Genomic DNA, 20,371 nt, shown 5'->3' with positions numbered 1-20,371 from the left:
GATGCTTCCCTTTGTTAGCCCCACATCATGGCTTTTCAGCCAGAAAAACTAGTTCAGAAAGGCAGGCAGGCAGGAAGGCTGGAAACAATTTTACTCTCTTGAGGTTTAGATATAATTCTCAATCTTTCCTATTCAGTAAATGCCAAATGATCTTCCTGTTGAAAACTCTGGAGGCACTGGACTCCTTTATTTCTCTGACACCTCACATCCAACCCATCAGCAGATCTTGCTGGTTCTCCTTCAGTTTATATCTAGAGTTTGGTCACATGTCATCTCCTCCGTCATTGCCATCATGGTGCAGGAGACCATGGTCTCTTGCCTTGAATGACCGCAATTATCTCTTAGCTGATCTCCCTGCTTCTGCCCTTACAAACTACCAGTATACTCTATACACAGCAGCCAGAGTGATCCTTTTGAAGTATTAATCATGCAGTGCACCTCCTCTGCTCAAAATTGTCCAAACTCTTCCTATTTCACTCAGAACAAGAGCCAAAGTACTTATAACGACAGGGCCCTACAAGATCTGGCTCCCTACCACCTTCACCTCAACTCCTTCTACTCTGCCCTCATCCATTTTGCTTTAGCCACACTGACCTCCTAGAAGTTCTTTGAACAAAACAAATTGTCCAACCTCAGTGCCTTTGCACTCATTATTCTCTCTGCCTGAAATATGTTTCCCCTAGAAAACCACATGGATGTTGCCCCCCTGCATTCAGGACTTGACTCAAATATCTCTTTCCAAGAGGGGCCTTTACAGAGCATCCTATCTAAAAGAGCAGACCTTCTCTTACCTTTACCTTCCTTTATTTTTCTTCAGAGTATACATATACATATATATACAAACATATACATATTTGATGTATTTGTGTATTTGTTTACTGTCTGCCTCTATGCTCCATAATGGAAATTCTGTGAGAGCTGAGACTCTCTCTCTTCCCCCTCCACTCGCTTTCTATGGCAAGAATGGTACTGAGTACATAGTAGGTACTCAATAGATGTAAGTGAATGAATGAATGAAATGTCTTTGAGAAAGACTACCAATCTGTCTTTAGGCCCAGTCTTCCTTTGTAGGATCTTTTCTGAAGTTCTGGCTGCCAGCTAAACATGTTTTGCCATGTGTCTGTGGCACCACAAACTAAAGCTTTATCAAGGCAGTTTCATGATCTCATGTATGTATTTGTTAATATAAGGAATGAAATTTTGTTTTGTTCCCTGTTCTTAATGCCTAGAACAGTGCCTGGCATAGAGGAGGCACTCAGTGTTTGTTAAATGAATGAATGAACGATTTCCCCCTCAAACTAGTTCTCCCTGGTTTGCTTCTTCTCTTTGTAACATCATCATTTTCCTAGTTACTAAGGCTCAAAACTCCTGTCAACTTGGACTTTTCCTTCTCCTTTCTTTTCCATATTCCATGAGTGGCCAAAACCTGCCCATTCACTCACTTCATCGGCACTGTCAATATCATAGTTCATCACACACCTCAAACGTCACAACGGCCTCCCAACTGGCCTCCTCAATCCATCTCTATCAGATTTTTCAATTTTTCTCTCCCCTAAAGTGCTCTGATCATGTCATTTCCTCTGGCTGAAGCTTTCAATGGGTCTTTGTACCAAATAGGGCTCTGAATTGCGAACAGTAGGAATGGACTCTGGTTCACTTAGGCAGAAGAGGAATTTACTGGAATGATATCAGGCAGCTCACAGAATTGACAGGAAGCCTCAAGAATCAGGTTCAGGAAATAGGCAGGAATCAAGAGAAGCTAGGCAGCCAGAACCTTATTCAGGTCTTGCTCAGGAGCAGCCTGATTAGGGGGCTGCTTCCTCTGGGCTCTGGGCTGTCTCTCACAAGGCCACTACCACCCTGAGACCTGACTGGTGCTGCCTCGAATCATAAACAGTCATCTGCTTCCTGGGGTCACTTGCCGAAGATTCAGAGTCCTGAGTGGGATCATTAATTTGGCACACTGTTGAGGTCATAGTTCTGTGACCTTCCTGCCAGGGGTCAAGGGATGTCTCATTAAGACATCCACTAAGGACGATACTCCAACACAGGAAGGAGGCTCAGATGCTGGGCAGCCTAAGAACCCAGTGTGTACCCACATACGGGTTCCTGAGCACGTCATTGAAGCTCTCCACCATCTGCCACAAACCATCACCTCTAGTTTTTTCTCCCTTGCACAACATGTTCCACTGAAGCAGGATTACATGCAGTCCCCTGAGCTGATCCTTCCTGCCTCAGCTCCTTGTAGCAACTGATCTCCAAAGATGGTTCCTATTGAACCACTCTTCCTGATATTCACACCTAAGTATTGTCTCCTGCCCTTGAATCTGGGCTGGCCTGTGATTCATCTTCATGGATAGCATGCTGAAGAAGTGACACTGCATGACTCCCAAAGACAGGGCATAAGAAGTCTTGCAGAAGTTTCCCTGGTGGTGCAGTGGCTAAGAATCCACCTGCCGGGGCTTCCCTGGTGGCGCAGTGGTTAAGAATCCACCTGCCAGTGCAAGGGACACGGGTTCGAGCCCTGGTCCTGGAAGATCCCACATGCAGCGGAGCAACTAAGCCCGTGCACCACAACTACTGAGCCTGTGGTCTAGAGCCCGCGAGCCACAACTACTGAGACCACGTGCTGCAACTACTGAAGGCCGTGCACTCTAGAGCCCATGCTCTGCAACAAGAGAAGCCACCGCAATAAGAAGCCCGTGCACTGCAACGAAGAATAGCCCCTGCTCGCCACAACTAGAGAAAGTCTGCGTGCAGCAACGAAGACCCAATGCAGCCAAAAAAAAAAAAGAAGTCTTGCAGCTTCTGCCTCAGCCTCTTGGAATATTTACTCTAGGGGAAGCCAGTCACCATGTATGAAGTCCATCTACTCTGAGACAACCATGCTATGAGGAAATCTAAGCAAGCACATGCGAAGGCTGTGTGGCGAGAGAAATTCCTGGCTAGTCCCCATCTGTTTCAGCTAATTCAGATGAGATGCCAGACTTGTGATTTTAAAAAGCCACTTTGGATATCCAGCACAGTTGAGCCTTCAGATGACTCCAGCCCCAACCTCCACCTGACTGCAGTTGCATAAGAGATCCCAAGTGAGAACTGCCCAGCTGAGTGTCCCATAGGACTGTGAAGATAATAATAAATTGTTATTTTAAGCCACTAAAATTGGGGGTGGTTTGTTCCACAATAATAGAGAATCAAAACAGCCCCTTTGTGGTATATGTTTTGCTCTCTCTGGAATGTTCCCCTACTCTCCTATCCTACCCATGTACCACTCATATCTGCATTTGTCAAAGACCTGCTTAGTGTGGCTCAGGGCAGAGGAAAGAGCCATGCTTTAGGGGCCAGACTATGGGTTGAGAGGGGTTGAATCTTAATTTAGTCTCACTATCCCTGTGACCTTGGACAAAATAATTTCTCTGGATCTCAATTTCTGCATCTGCCATATGGAAATAAAAACACATGTCTCCTGGAGTTCTTCTGAGTACTAGATAGAAAATATGTAAAATATCTATGCAACTCGTCCATTTCAGTCTCATTGAATAGAGGTCTTCAGGAGATACCCAGCTTTCTAGACCTCCAGCAAATGGCACTCCCAAAGTCTAATTCTTGTCACTTGCAAACTATATGGTTTTGGACAAATCCTTTAAACTTCTTTGAGCCTTACCCTCCTCATTTGTAACACGGGTTTGATGATAATATCTGTGTAATGGGGCTTCTTGCCTGGGCTAGGGACTGGGCTGTCTCATGGTATTAGGCAACACTGCCCCCTTGAGACAGAACACCCAGAACCCTTAAGCCAGGTCCCTTAACCTATATGACATCAGGAATCCTTTGGAGGAGAACGAAACCATGCCCACAATTTGGGTTTGGGGATGAACAGACATGTCTAGTGGGCCAGGGACTGTGGTGGATCCCATACCACAGGGAAGAACAGCAGAAGCTCCAAGAGCGCATCACTCTGAGTGAGAAAGGGGTTTCAGTGGAGGGTGGGAAAGGGTGCATCGAACAGAGCAGAGGGAAGACTGTTGTTTGGAATGGTGTGAGGCTGGATACGACCATCTTGTGGCTCAGTGCATCCCCATCTCCCACCCTCCCAGGGCCTTCCTTGTGAAGGAAAGATCTGGGGTATAATGGCAAAGACAGGGGTTACCAGGGGCACACATATCTCTACCATCGGAACGCTTTCGAGTAGAAGCAGCAGAATATCATTTTCTACCTCAGAGAGGGAGAGGCATGCCAGGAGGTCATGGGCACAGGGGTCCACTATATGATTCCAGTTGCATCCTGTGCAAAAACAGGGAAAACTAATTTCTGCTGGAAGGCAGAATAGTGGTTACCCCTGCAGGGGAAGTAGTGACTAGAAGGAAACATGAGGGGGATTCTGAGAGCTGGTAATGTTTTGCTTCTTCATCAAGGGGCTGGTTACACCAGCATGTTCATTTTATAAAAACTTGAGTGAACTTAAGATTTGTGTGCTTTTCTGTATCTTACTTCAATAACAAGTTAAAACACACACACACACACACACACACACACACACACACACACACACACCTGTGTGGAAGATAAGCAGTCATTTCCCACTTCAAGCCCTTTGAAGTGCAGCCACATCAGCTAAGGGGATAAGAGATTAGTGAGCTGGAGGCAAGGACCACCTGGTACCTGGCCAGACTTATTTCATTTCTCCCTCCATTCATTCACTCTCTCACTTATGGCTTATTTAGTATCTCCTAAACATTGAACACTGTACAACATGTAAGGGGATAAAAAAAATTATTAATAGCAGTAGCTTCTACCTATTGAGTGCTTACTTTGGAGTAGGCCCTGAACATACAGACCACTCACAATAATCCCATGAAGTATCATTACCCGCATCTATCAGTGAAAGAGTCTCAGAAAGGTTAATCAAGTTGCTCAAGGTCACATAGCAAGAAAGTGTCTAGATTTTCATATGAACCTGAGTCTGTGTGAACCCAAAGCTGGGACACTTTTCACTGAGCTACGCTCTCCTCTAGGAATCTAGGGGGAGGAATGATCTGTTCACAAATTGTTCTGCCACGAGGCTTTAGAGCTGGAGTCAGACTGGGTTCGAATTTTGGTCGCATCCTTTTCTGTGACCCTCGGCAGGTTCCTTCACTTTTAAGCCTCAGTTTCCCCATCTGTATAATGAGGGTAAAAATCACATTCTAGTGAACGCCTAGAACAGGCAGTCATTAATATTTTTGCAAAACTCGACCAGGGCCACAGTCAGGCATGGGCACGGGGTGGAAGGCGAATCCCTGACGCCCGTTATCTGAACCATCAGGGTCCGGTGGACTTAAGTGAGCCGTTGGGCCTTTATAGACCCGTTCGTGCTGGTAGAAACAGGCCGGGCGAAGAGCCTGCGTCCCAAAGGACACCCAAAAAGGGTCACCGCCTGCAGACGTACGAGGGCGACTATCCGGGTCGGCTCGGCCAGCGAGAAGAAGCAATATCGCGAGACCTGGCGGGACTAACGGGTTTCCAGGCCGGAAGTGAGGAGGCGGGCCCGAGGGAGCGCGCTCCTTTTGAAACCTGCGGGAGGGGAGAGTGGGTTGGAGGTTGCTGTCCCTTCTGGGAATGGATCGAGCGCCGCAGGAGCGGGACGTTAGGTCAGCGGAGACCTCGGCCTGGGATTAGGCCGGGAGTGGCCACAGCTTCGTTCATTGGGCAGCTACCCGGGGCCGGCCACGCTCCGTGAGCCACTGTGACGAAGCCCCTTCTTGTCTCCCCAGAGCTCAGCCCGGGCCGCTGCACCTCCCTCCAAATGTGGATAAAGTTCCCACCCTTTGGCTCAGCCTTTTAAGGAGCCTTTGTGGCAGCAGAGGTGGTTTGCTCTGACACTAACCAAACTTCACTTTCTGAACGCCCACTTACCCAGGCCCAGTCTATGGCCATGGAAGGGATCTTAGCAACGTGTTTACAAGATAATGTTTTTATAAAATTAGCAAAACTAACATATTTTAACCCACATCTGTTAAGACAGCTGCCTCTTTCCACTGGGACTTTCCTATCTGGGAGCACTGAAGTAGCTAGGGCATCTTGGGGCATTTTTAAGTAGGGTCTTCCCGTGAGTAGGGCTTGAGTGTGTCTACTTGGCCTGCCTTTGGGTTCTGGGTTGTGCAGAGTTTAGAGTTCAGAGTTATCTTTACTGAGAGGCCCAGTAAAGATAAAAGGGAAAAAGTTGTGTTTCTGAAGTGTCTCCAAATCTCAGATGGTGGCAGCCTCCTCATCCACCCCTGCCAGCGATGAAAGAAGGCCAGGATCTGGTGAGAGAGAACCATCAGAAGAACTGCAGCCATGGGTCCTCCCTCTGTGTCAGGGTAAGTTTGGAATTCTTGAACAGAAACAGAATCAGCTGGTGAACCGGCTGTGAGTGAATATGCATGCAAACATGTCTTTTGTTGTTTCTCAAGCCAAGTATATTTTTGGTCTGTTTCCCTGGAGACTGGAATAGGGAGAGGCTTTACCAAGTGTAGTATAATTTTGCCGACTCCACTTCCCTTCCAATTCCCCAAATTAGTCATCCTGTCTCTTCACCTGGACTGATTTTGTCCAAGGTCACTAACTTCTTTGTTGCTAAATCTAACTTTTCAATCTTAATCTTAATTGACTCTCCTTTGCTACCAATGCTCTTTTCAAATGTAAGTCCTATCCACCTCTACTTAGAATCTTTCAGTGGCTCCCCTTTGCTTTTAGGATAAGACCCAAATCTCTAACCTGCATGGTCAGACCCAGTCCTCTCCAGTGTCGTCCCAGTCACACACACTGATCTTTCATTTCTCCAATGAGCCATGCTCTTTTCCTGATACAAAACTTTTGCATGTGTTCCTTCACCCATTTTATATATGCCTCAGTTTATCTGTTAACACCTCAAAAACTGTGGGACAGTAAATTTCTGTTACTTAAGCCACTCAATTTATGGTGCTTTGTTATGGCAGCTTTAGGAAACTAATACACTCACCAACACTTGTTATTTTCCATTTTAAAAATTACTATCATAACCATCCTTTTGGGTGTGAAGTGGTATCTCATTATGGTTTTCGTTTGCATTTCCTTAATGCAAGTGACTTTGAACTTACTTTCACATGCTTATTAGCCATTTGTATATCTTCTTTGGATAAGTGTCTATTCATATCCTCTGCTCATTTTTCAGTTGGATTATTTGTCTTTTTATTATTGAGTTTTAGGAGTTCTTCTATATCTAGAAAGAAGTCCTTTATCCTTTATACGTTTTGCCAGCATTTTCTCCTCTGCTCACGTGGTCTTTTCACTTTCTTGTTGGTGTTCTTTGAAGCACAAAAGTTTTTAATTTTGATGAAGTCCAATTTATCTATTTTTTCTTTTGTTGCTGTGCTTTTGGTATTTTATCTTCCATCTTGACCTAGCTCAAATGTTTCTTCCACAGGGAAGATAGCATTCCTCTGATGTATGCTCTCAAAAAACCATCTTTGTAATTACAAATTTATTGGAGAGATTTATTTGATTGTCTTTTCCTCTAGACTGTAAACTCCAGGAGAGTAGGGTCTGAGTCTGCTTTCTCTCTTCCCATTTTGACCCCAGCAGAGTGCCTGCTATGTAGCAGGTGCTCAGAGTTCTTGAATGACTAAAATGTAGACTTGACTCTATGGACCATTCCCTGAAATGGAATGAAGAGTGAAACACCCTTCATGTGGTCTTGATAACATCCACTCTCCTGTTTCTCCTACTTCTTGGCTGTTCCTCGGGCTATTCTGCTGGTTCCTCTTCCTTTACCCATTCTGTGGTCACAGGCCCTCCTCTCTTCTCACCCTCCACACTCTCTTTGCCTCTGCTCCCAAGACTTTAATTACAAGTTGAAAGCTAATGACTCTCAAGTCTGTTTCCTACCTAGATGGTTCTCCTCAGCTGCAAACCTGCGTGTCCCACTGAAAAAAATGTGTATGCTTTTTGTTGAGTGGAGTGTTCTATAAATGTCAATTAGGTCTAGTTTATTGATAGTGCTCTTCATATCTTCTATATCCTTATGAATTTCTGTTAACTTGTTCTGTAAATTATTGGCAAAGGGATATTGAAATCTGAGTATAGTTGTGGATTACTCCTTACAGTTCTATCAATTTTTGCATTGTGAATCTCGGAGCTCTGTTTTTAGGTGCATAAACACTTAGGATTGTTATGTTCTTTTGTTGACTTGACCCTTTTATCATTATAAATTACCTTCTTTATTCTTGGTTATGTTTTTTCTCTGAAATCTACTTTGATATTATTATAGCCACTCTGGCTTTCTTTTAGTACCAGCATGGTATGTCTTTTTCTATACTTTTACTTTTACCTATTCATGTCTTTATATTTATTTATTTATTTATTCATTTATGGCCGTGTTGGGTCTTCGTTTCTGTGCGAGGGCCCTCTCCAGCTGTGGCAAGCGGGGGCCACTCCTCATCACGGTGTGTGGGCCTCTCACCATCGCGGCCTCTCCCCTCTCCCGCCGCGGAGCACAGGCTCCAGATGTGCAGGCTCAGTAATTGTGGCTCACGGGCCCAGTTGCTCCACGGCATGTGGGATCCCCCCAGACCAGGGCTCGAACCCGTGTCCCCCACATCGGCAGGCAGACTCTCAACCACTGCGCCACCAGGGAAGCCCCACGTCTTTATATTTAAAGTGTATTTATTTTAGGAGGCACATAGTTGGGTCTTTTTCTTTTGTAATCCAAGCTGACAATCTCTGTCATTTAATTAATTCAATTACATTTAATGTGATTTTTAATATGGTTAGGTTGGTTATCACCTTGCTTGCTGTTGTTTTCTATTTGTCCTATCTGTTCTTTGTTCCCTTTTCCTCCTTTTCTGCCATCTTTTGGATTGAGTACTTTTTTTATTTTTCCACTTTATTTGCTTCATTGGTTTTTTAGCTATAATTCTTTGTTTTTTTAGTGGCAGTGTGGGGTTTGTAGTATACATCTTAAACTTACCACAGTCTATGTCTTCAAGTTCACTAATCTTTTCTTCTGCAGTCTAATCTGTCACTAATTCCTTTCAGTGTATTATTCATCTCACACATTGTAGTTTCATCTCTAGATGATTGATTTAGTTCTTTTAAAAACTATCTTCCATGTATCTACTCTATTTTTGAACATATGGAATATAGCTATAATACCTGTTTTGATGTCCTTGTCTGCTAATCCTAACATCTGTCTCAGTTGTAGGTTGGTTCGATTGATTGATTTTTCTCCTCCTTACAGGTGGTATTTTTCTGCTTCTTTGTAAGTCAACTAATCTTTGATGGGGTACCAAACATTGTGAATTTTACTTTGTTGTGTACTGTCTTAATTTCTATTCATGTGTGTTTGAACTTTGTTCTGGGATACAGTTAAGTTACTTGGAAACAATTTGATTCTTTTAATTCTTGTTTTAAGTTGGGCCATAAAGGAAATCTCAGCATATTTTACAGGATTGAAATCTCTGCAAATTAGGCTAGAAGTCCATAATAAAAAATAACGACTTCCAGTTTCTGGGCTTAGAAGTCACTACTCTGTCCTAACAACAAATAAAAAGCTGAAAAAAGCTGAAAAGTCAACAACTCTTCTTAGATATGTAAGAGAAGTGAGGTCACAGGGCAAACCACTGTCACCCAAATTGGAAGGACCAATGCAGAGAATCACAGCTTACTGTAGCAGAAGACCACAAGCTGAAACTTCTGCAGGAACCAGTGCTGGGGTAGGAAACCTGAACCGTAGTTGATGAATTGCTGGAGGCTCAGTATGGATAATTCTGAGAGTTAAAAACTCCAAGGGGACTCATTCATTGAGAGCCCTCCACCTTTTTTATGAGAATTACCTCCTGTAGTTCTACAAGGTTCTCAAGTGAATCATGAGAAAAATCCCCCTGTGCTTCTGGCAGGGGAGGGGGAAAAGGAACCATTTTGAAATATACCAGAACATTCTGTTCTTTATAACAAGGTCTGTCCTCAGGAGAAACTATTTAACCAGAGCTTAACCTGCTGGGGTTTTATCAGAGCCTAACTGACCCGAGGGAAGGCTGGCTCTAGCCTTCCAGTTGTGAGAAAGGAAATACTGAACTCCAGCCCCCGTCTAGCCATTCTGTCCCACCTAAGAGGGTAAAGGGGAATAAGAAGCATGTGTGAAGATCACAGTCCAGAGTCACAGACTCACTGAAAGACTGAGACCTAATCATAGGACTGTAAAATGCTTTCCCTCACCCTATACCTTACCCCATATTACTAAAGCCTATTTACAACAGTTTCTTTTACCCAGTACATCATGCCTGACAACCAAGAAAAAAATCACAAGTCGTATTAAAAGACAAAAAACACAGTTTGAAGACACAGAGCAAGCATCAGAACTAGACTCAGATATGGCAGGGATGTTGGAATTATCAGGCTGGGAATTAAAAACAACTATGATTAGTATGCTAGGAGCGCAGAGAGAGAAGGAAAATGACATAGCAGCAACTTGGATCTATGTAAAGAAAGGAAGAGCACTGGAGAAGGAATAAGGATAGGTAAAATAAAAACTTTTATTTTTTAAATTCTCAATTGATCTATCAGATAACAATTTGTTTAAAATAATAATAGCAACAATTACTTGACTATATATATATTCTTATGCATGCTTATAAAAAAGTGAAATGAATGTCAGCAGTGATAAAGGGATCAGAGGGAGGAATTAGGATGATTTTGTTACTATACAGTATTCGCACTACCTGTGAAGTGGTATAATGTTATTTGATAGTGGTCTTGGATTAGCTGTAAATGTATATTACAAACTCTAGGGCAACCACTGAAAAAAAAGTTTTAGGAAAAGTATAGTTGATATACTAAGAAAGGAGAGAAAATGGAATCATAAAATGCTCAAAACCACAAAAGGCAGAAAAATAGTGGAAGACAAAAAGTAGGGACAAAGAATAAGGCTGACAAATAGAAAACAGTAACATATATCATAAATATTAACCCAACTATATCAATAGTAATCATTTTGGACACCAAAGCCCTAAATGCACTAATTAAAAAACAGATTGTCAGAGTGGATTAAAAAAAAAAGAGCCAACTATATGTTATCTACAAGGTACACACTTTAAATACAAAGACATATAAATTAAAAGTAAATGGATGGAGAAAGATGTACCATGCTAACAATAACTGAAAGAAAGTAGGGGGACTTCCCTGGTGGCACAGTGGTTAAGGATCAGCTTGCCATTGCAGGGGACATGGGTTTGAGCCCTGGTCCGGGAAGATCCCACATACCACGGAGCAGCTAAGCCCGTCGTGTGCCACAACTACTGAGCCTGCATTCTACAGCCCACGAGCCACAACTACTGAAGCCCCCGTGCCTAGAGCCCATGCTCCACAGCAAGAGAAGCCACTGCAATGAGAAGCCTGTGCACTGCAAGGAAGAGTAGCCCCTGCTCGCCACAACTAGAGAAAGCCCGTGCGCAGCAACAAAAACCCAGCACAGCCAAAAATAAATAAATAAATAAAAAATAAATACATTCATTAAAAAAACAAACCAAAATGAAACAGCTTGAGCACTAGTTGCTTTTAAAAAAAAAACCCTAAAAAGAAAAAAAAAAGAAAGTAGGAATAGCTACATTACTTTCAGATAGAGCAGACTTCAGAGCAGAGAAGGTTATCAGGGATAAAGAGGGGTATTACATAATGATAAAGGAGTCAGTTCTCTAAGAAGACATAATAATCCTTAACGTGTATGCACCTAACAACAGAGTGTCAAAATACATGAGGCAAAAACTGATAGAACTGCAAGGAAAAGAAGATGAATCCACTATTATGGTTAGAGACTTCTACCCCTCTATTGGAAATGGATTGATCAAGCAGGCAGAAAAATCAGTAAGGATACAGTTGAACTCAACAACACCATCAAATAACTGGATATAATGGACATCTCATGGACTTCTTCATCCAACAACAGCACAAGGCACATTCTTCTCAAGCTCACATGGAACATTCACTAAGATAGACCACATTCTGGGCCATAAAATACACCTTAATGAATTTAAAAGAATAGAAATCATACAGTGGAATTAAACTAGAAATCAATAACAGAAAGATAGTTGGAAAATCCCCACATACTTGAAGATTAAACAACATACTTTTAAATAACACACGGGTCAAAAAAGAAATCTCAGAATAGCCAACACAATCTTGAAGAAGAGTGTGAAGTTGGAGGGCTGACACTACCCAGCTTCAAGACCTACTATAAAGCTATAGCAATCAAGACAGTGTGGTAGCAGTGATAGGACAGACAAATAGATCAATGGAACAGAATGGACAGGGCTGATATAGACCCACATCAATGCAGTCAACTGATCTTTGACAAAAGAGCAAGAGCAATACGATGGAGAAAAGTTAGTCTTTCAGCAAATGGTGCTGGAACAACTGGACAATTCATGTGCTAAAAAGAATGAGTCTAAACAAAGACCTTCCACCTTCACAAAAGTTAACTCAAAATGGGTCACAGACTATTTTTTGTTTCTTTTTATCTTTTTCTTGCCTTCTTTTGTATTGATCAGTATTTTTTTATTATTCTGTTTCCTTCCTCTATAACTTGTTAGTTACACATTTTACTATTATTATTATTATTTTGTTACCCTTGATATTACAGCATACATCCTTGACTTAACAAAGTCTCCTTTAAATTGTACTTTTACCTTTTTCTAGACAATTCAAGGACCTTACAACACTTTAATTCTGTTTAGCACCCTCCTGGCTTTCATACTATTGTTTATTCTAATATATTATAAACCTCACAATAGATGACATTTATTGTTCTGAACAGTCATTATTCAATGAAATTTACCTACAAATTTACCCTTTTTTCTGCTTTTCATTCTTTCTGCATTTCCCTTCTCTCTGGTAACTTGGTTCTCGAGGTCCTGGTTGCCTTGGTTGTTCTTTGATGTCATCAAACAGCTATGGTTTGTGTTTTATCTAGCTTTAATATTTGTTTTCAGCGAGAGGGTTATTCTGGCACTAGCAACTTCATCATAGCCTGAAACAGAGTTTCTTTCCTGGGTTCTTAATCTTTCCCTCAATTCTAGCTCTTTCTGCTTAGTGTAAAAAATCATGTATTCACAATTCCCTAAACACAACCAGCCATTTCAGATCTCTGTGCCTTTGTTTATGCTGTTCCTTCTGCCTATCCTCAACATCCTCCTTGTTTTTATGGCTAAGAGTCCCTTTAAGTCTCAGCTCATATTGACAAGTTTTCTGGGACCCTACCTCCACCCTTGCATCTTGGGTGAACCTCTGTTGTATCAGTTATCACATTGTGCTATAACTGTTATCTATCCTCTATACCAGACTTACAGAGGATACTTTAGGGATTCCCACACCTAGTATAGTGCTTAGTACAGTACAAGACATTTTTTGATTGAATGAATGACAAGCATATCCTTCAGATGATCCTTCTCAAATCTTGTGCTAGTTAGGCTCCTCTGATTGCAAGGGATGGAGACACCCTCCCCACTATAGATTTATTCTGATGATATCACTTTATTCCAGTGTCATCATCTACATCATCTACATATGGCAAGAAGTTCAATAAATATTTTATAAGAAACCAAGAACAGTTAATCCTTCTGTAGCCTGGGGCATAATTTGAGAACTAGAAGGTGATTTAGAACCTTAAGTAAACTTGTGACTGGGTCACAAGGGTTATCATGCCCACAACATCATAAGTGCTTCAGTTCCCTGCCATCATGGGGACTCAGCTTGTTTCTTTCTTTGATTCTCCTACTCTTCCTGCTGGCGGCCAACCCCTCAACCTCTTCTCTGAATATCATTTGCTTGTTCATTGATTTTGCTTACTCATAGCTTCTGCTTCTTTGTGGCCTCAAAACCTTTGCACTTGCCCCCTCTTTTTGTATTCACTCAGTTTCTCAACCTGTCATCAACTTCCGACTTCTGCATCTCAGTTTCAGCTCCACAAGAGAGTGATCTGATTAGTTCATTTAGACAGCGTCAATTCTCTTGGCAAAGCTCTTGTGCCAGGTCACATCATGGTCATCATTCTTTCATTTATTTGCCTATTTAACAAATATGCACAGGCCACCGGCTCACTTCTAGATAATCTATCATAAGGTAGGTGCCCAATCCTGGGCTAACAGCTGTGGTTGGGGTAGAGTGGAGGACAAGGTCATAAAGTGGTAACAGTGTGGAGATCTATATTTAAGAAACTGTCTTAGGAAGGGGCTGTGGCCACACCATGCATTCTAAGCCTTGGCTAGTTCAGGAAACAAATTCCAGCAAGACTTTTGAAAATAATTCAAAATTGAGAACCCTGGTGCTGAGCGAGCGGTATCTTATGTTCTGGTGAGTAAGAGTGTCTTTTGTTTGAGTACTGAAGGTGACAGAGTTAGTTTGGGGGATGGGAAACAGAATTCATTTTAAGATGAAAACTAAAGAGTTGATTTGTATTCTGGCCTGGTGAGTGGTTGTCCCACCTTTGCTGCAGGAACACCTGTAAAGTCAAGATTCCCTAAGAAATTCTGTCCCCTAAAACTATGAGATACTTCTTGGTCTGGAAGATGTTCTGAGGAAAGAAGCTTAGAATGTTTGATTTTGGATTAAATAAACAGTTCAAAAATTTTAAAAAACTGATCCACAGATTAATTGTTGAAATGATCCTCCTGGATGCTGAATAGTATCAGCCAAAAATGGGGATTTGATATTGACATGTTCTTTCCTATGAACAGATCCAGCTTACTTCCTCCCACCTTTCTTCCCTCCCTCCCTCCTTTCCTTCCTTCCTTCCTCTTTCAAAATGTTTTCCTTTTTTCAAAAACTCAAGAAATACATCACATACACTTAACTGTATTACATGAATATGTGTCGTTTAAAGATTAATCATTCAATGAATATTCACGCACCCACTATTTAGGTTAAGAAACAGAACATTCTGAGGGTTCCATATGCTCCCTGTGGACCCTTCCACAGTTACATCCCCCTTCCTCCTCCACAGAGACAACCTCTGCCTGTCTTCTGTGTTAGTTCTATCTTCTAGTCTCTATAATTATCCTTATAATTTCTAATACCTTGGTATTCCTCTACCATATATTGTTTTGTTTCATAAAACAGTAACATGCACAAAACTGGATTAGTAAGGACAGTGTATCGTTGCCTCTTTAGATGCAGGTCCTCAGGAGAAGGTGAAACGATGACCTCTGGGTCAGAGGTGACCTCATGTTCACTGAAAGTTTACAGGGCAAAGTCTCAAGTGAGTCTATGGGAAATAGGACTCATCAAAATTGGCCTACATGGCAGGGTGAAGTGTCAGACAAATACTGGACATCAGGCAGAATATGGTCAGGAAGAGTGGGCGGCTCTGTATTTTGCGATTTGAAGTTCCTGTGGCCTACTTGCAGCTCTCAGGAATGGGTCAGAGCAAAACATTTTTGTGAGAGTGAAATAAATATCTTCAAACAATGCAGGCAGGAGGGCATCAAGGGAAGAGCAGGGACTTCATCCACACGTGGTCAAGACAAGCCTCCTGGTGATGCTCCAAACGCCAGAACCAACTAAAGGTTTATAGTCAACCAGAAGGGCTGTGGGAATGAGCCCCTCAAAAAGAAGAGATGGAAAGCCTTCAGCATCTGCAATGCTGCTGCTGCTGTTGATGGTGATGATGGTAGCTGAATGCTCACTCTGAGCCCTGCGTGGTGCTAAGCAGTGTCCATTTTTGTCTCATTTAATCTTCATACCAACCCAGAGAGGTAGATATTAATATAATGCTTGTTGTCCAAATGAAGAGATTGAGCATCTGAGAGTTTCTTAATTAAGAAACTGGCCCAGCGTCACATAGCTGGTAAATTGCTTCAGATGTTTTCCAGGGATCAAGGCCACATTATCTGCTGGGAGAGAGATGGAGAGACTAGCACAGGTGGTGAACTGATGGGAGCACGCTTGAGTTAGTGGCAGTAATAATAAAAATAGGGGCATTCCCTGGTGGTCCAGTGGTTAGGACTCAGTGCTTTCACTGCCAAGGGCCCAGGTTCAATCCCTGGTCGGGGAACTAAAATCCCACAAGCTGTGTGGCCAAAAAAAAAAAAAAAAAAAAAAGGCATTTACTGGATGTGCACTAAGTACCTGACATAGTTCTAAGCACTTTTACATGCATTAATTTGAAGTGAAATGATACCCAAATACACAGAACTGGCACATGAGGCACCAAGCTTGAGGCTTTTGGAAAACTTAGAAATACCCTCTGGCCACATCAAACAGGCAAAAAAATCCTAGCTGTACTGTAGATGTTTCTTCTGCTCAGAGGTATCCATTTATTCAAAATTTATTTATGAAATGCCTCTTGTCTCCCAGGTACTGTTTTAGGCACTGAGGACATAGCAGAGAACAGAACAGGCTCAAGGAGAAGAGGAAAGTTCAGAAACATAAAAAGAAATAAAGAAATATTCAGAAGCATCTGAATTTTTGACCCTCTGATCAACACCACCAGAAAAGGAAAAAGAGAAGTACAATTACATTTGCTACTGGTACTACAAAACTGTGCCCTTACCTAATTTCATTTCAGCAAGCCTTTACTGTGAACTATTAATGTGCCAGGCACCATGTGCGGAGGCGCTGGCCCAAAGATGAAGATGAGGTTTCTCTCCTTGGGAAGCGCAGTGTGGGAGACAGACAGGTAAGCGGATAATTATATTACAGATGATTCGTGCTATGATTGAGGTGTGAACAAAATTCTGTAGGAGCAGAGAAGAGTGACTAATTCTGCCTGGAGTGTCAGATAATGTTTAATGGAGAAGAGGACATCTTAACTGGGTCTGAGGGAGGCTAGGAGATGGCCAGGTGGAGATGGAGAGAAAAGACATCTAGGGAGGAGTCATTTGTGGATAGAATGATGAAGTTACAGAGCTAAGTTCTGAAATATGGACTGCACATGGACAGCCTGGATCCCTCACACAATGGTGGGGAGGGGTAGTCCACAGGGTTAATGATTTATTGGAAAGGAGGATTGAGGCTTGTGTTGCTACCAGTTAAAATAACTGAGTTGATAAGCAACCCACTGACTGTTTCTCTATGCAGAAACCATTCAGGCGTCCACCATAGTTTTTCCACTCTATGTTTAAGCTAAAGTATCAAAAAGACTTAAAGCACTGCTGTACATATTTGGGGAGGGCGGTGTAAGTTGGTACAGCCCACGTGAAAAGCAGATTGTCAATATCTATAAAATTACAAATGCTGCATATATCTTGTGACCAAGCAGTTTCACTTCTAGGAATTTATCTTCAGATGCACTCACTGGCACATGAAATAACTTATGCACGAGTATCCATCGCATCTTGTTTGTTATAGCAAAAGACTGAATACATATTAAATGTTCATCAAGAGGGGACTGGTTAAATAAATTATGGTATCTCTTTAAAATGGGGTACTATTCAGTTTAAAAAGAAAACAAAGAATAAGGTAGCTCTTTATAGTCCTGTTTGGAATGATACATTGTCAAATGAAAAAAAGCAAGGGACAGACCATTTGTATAAAATGGGGATGGAGAGAATTCAGGTCTTCCATAGAGTGTTCCAGCAGTTGAATTAAAGAACCCTGGGCTGCCCTGCCTCCAGACTCCTTGTGATAGGTGACAAGAAAGGTCAGCTGAGAAGGAGTCTTCTGTGACTTGTAGCCAAAAGCATACAGACACAAACCTGAGGTCTGCAGAGGTCTTTGTGTTTGGACCAGGAATAATGCAGAAGAGGGAGTTAAATCTTTGACTTGCAGAAATTCTCCAGTTGACTCCATTTTAACGCCAGTGGGCATTCCCAAGTGCTTCTTCCCTCTGGGTATCCTGAGCTCTGTATCTCAGAGCAGCCAGTCATTCACACGATGCAGCTGTGGGGATTTCTGTGCAGAGATGCAATCTGGCAGAATTCAACTTGCCTTCTTTTAAAATACAACCTCATCAAAGTAAGAACACTAAAAGCCTGATAGAATCTATTTGTAATCAGGGGCAAGAGGGCAATACACTGGATGCTAGAATCAAACCTAGCCATTCTCCACCCACAGGAGGACCCAGATAATCCTGACCTGCCATAGTGACTATAGAGCTGAGAAGTCTCTGGATCAAGCTTCATGTGGTCTGAGAACTTGTCCACACAGCTGAAACTGTCCTGTCAGTATCCTCCAGACAATTTTGAGGACTCACTGTCACTCACTTATCTATTCCTTCAAGAAAGTTATTTGTCCCTGGCACTCTGCTAGGTACTAGAGATACAACAGTGAGCAAAACTGAAATGGCCTTGCCTTTATTGACTTACAGTCTAGAGGAGGAGATGGCAATTAGTTGAATAATTATCAAATAGGTGTACAATTACAACTGAGCTAAGTATTGTAAAGGAAGTGTTCATGGTGGATAAGAGTGGTTAAGAAAGATACCTATATTAGAATGGGATCAGGGAAGGCCTACCTGAGGAAATGACACTTGAGCTGACATCTGAAGAATGAGTGAGAGTTAATTAGGTGATGTCGGAGAAAAGCATTCCAGCAGAAGCAATAGTTCCTGCAAAGGCTCTGGGGTTGGGGGTAGCATAGAACACTCAAGGAATTGGAAGAAGGCCAGTGCGGTTGGAGGGCAGAGAGTGAGGGGGTGTGCTGGGAGGTGAGGCTGAAGCCTGGAAAGGCAAAACCAAGAGACATGTAAAGTATTTTTGTAAGAGTGATGGAAAACCATTTGTAGTACAGAGTGTTAGTTGCTCCCCAATATCCATTTTCCCCTCTGTTCTTTTAGTATTCAAGTCCCAGAGTTTTGGCTCAGTACATTCAGATCCCAGAGTTTTGGTTACCCAGTTAAAGACTATTTTCCAGACTCCTTTGCATATAGATTTGGCCATGTGACCAAGTTCTGACCAGTGGGTTGTGAGCAGAAGGACAGGCTTCCATTTGCTCCTATTTTCTTCTCACTGGCTGGTGTACAGACATGATGGTCCGGGCTGGAGGAGTCATCCTAGACCGTAAGGTGGAAGCCATATGCTGAGGATGGCAAAGCAACAAGATAGAGGGAAACTGGCTCCACATCACCATGGAGCAGCCCTAGCAGCCCCAGACTGTTAAACTCAGACTATATATGACAAGTTAATAAATTTCTAACCTGTGTAAACTACATATTTTGGTCTTTATCATAGAAGTTACGCCTATATTCTTAGTGACTGTTACAGACTGAATGTTTGTGTCCCCTCAAAGTTCATATGGTGAAATCCTAACCCCCAGTGGTATTAGGAGGTGGGACCTTTGGGAGGTGATTAGGTCATGAGGGTGGAGCGCTCATGAATGGGATTAGTGTCTTTATAAAAGAGGCTCCAGAGAGCTCTCTTGCCCCTTCTGCCATGTGAGGACACAGTGAGAAGACGGTCATCTGTGATCTAGGAAGGGGGCTTGCAGCAGACACCGAATCTGCCAGCACCTTGATTTTGGACTTCCCAGCCTCCAGAACTGTGAGAAATAAATGTTTGTTATTTAAGCCACCAGTCTATGGTATTTTTGTTATGGCAGCCTGAAAGGACTAAGACAGTGACACACCACTGAAGTGTTCTAGGTGACAGAATCAGATTTCTCTCTTGAAATGGTCGCTCTGGCTGCTGTGTGGGAGGTAAAAGCAGTGAGAACAGTCAGAAGCTATCGCAGCCGCCATCAAGGAGCCTGGTATCTTGGACCTGCAAAGTAGCTATGAAGATTGGACCGGACTCCATTAGAACACCTTTCGCCTGGTGTAGTGGAAAGAGCATGGACTCTGGCCTCAGGGAGAGCTAAGTTCTGCTCCTGGATCCACTACTCTGTAGCTGTGACCTTGGGCAAGTTACTTAGCATCTTTGAGTCTCATCTGTAAATTCAAATTGAGGTTCTTTTTAGGGGCTGTATGGTTAAGTTTAAGATGGCCTTCAGAATTGAACTGCAACATCAGCTCTTCTCTGGGTCTCCAGCCTGCCGACCTACCCTCAGAGACTTTGGACTTGCCAGTCTCCATAATCACTCTTTCCTTAAGATAAATGAGCCAATTCCTTAAGATAAATCCCCCCTCCCAGCTAGCTAGCTAGCTAGCTAGCTATCTATCTATCTATCTATCTACACATCCTATTAGTTTTGTTTCTCTGGAGAACCCTAATACAGGAATAAACTTTCTATTGGTTTATAATATACATACAGCAGACTGCACAAATATGAAGGACACAGCTCAATGAATTTGTACAAAGTTAACACACTCAACCACTCTCCACAAGAAGATATAAAACATTGGAATTCTGTGAACATAGCTGTGGCAGAGGCATAGTGTTTCACTCTAAATCCCTACATAAAAACAGACATAACAATTAGACAGCAAAACTAAAAACCCATGGATAAC

At 42.4% G+C, this 20,371-nt stretch overlaps 1 long non-coding RNA gene across 1 annotated transcript; it reads left to right on the top strand.

The window, feature by feature from the left end:
• The first annotated feature begins 5,561 nt into the window (after window positions 1-5,561).
• Window positions 5,562-19,095, top strand: LOC137764738 (uncharacterized). Its single transcript, XR_011074052.1, has 4 exons — window positions 5,562-5,630; window positions 6,233-6,341; window positions 16,345-16,666; window positions 18,043-19,095. It is a non-coding gene; the product is annotated as an uncharacterized lncRNA (long non-coding RNA).
• The last annotated feature ends 1,276 nt before the right edge of the window (window positions 19,096-20,371 follow it).

This window comes from Eschrichtius robustus, chromosome 5 (assembly GCF_028021215.1).
Source record: "Eschrichtius robustus isolate mEscRob2 chromosome 5, mEscRob2.pri, whole genome shotgun sequence".
Taxonomy (NCBI): domain Eukaryota; kingdom Metazoa; phylum Chordata; class Mammalia; order Artiodactyla; family Eschrichtiidae; genus Eschrichtius; species Eschrichtius robustus.
This window is presented reverse-complemented; position numbering and strand designations above follow the sequence as displayed.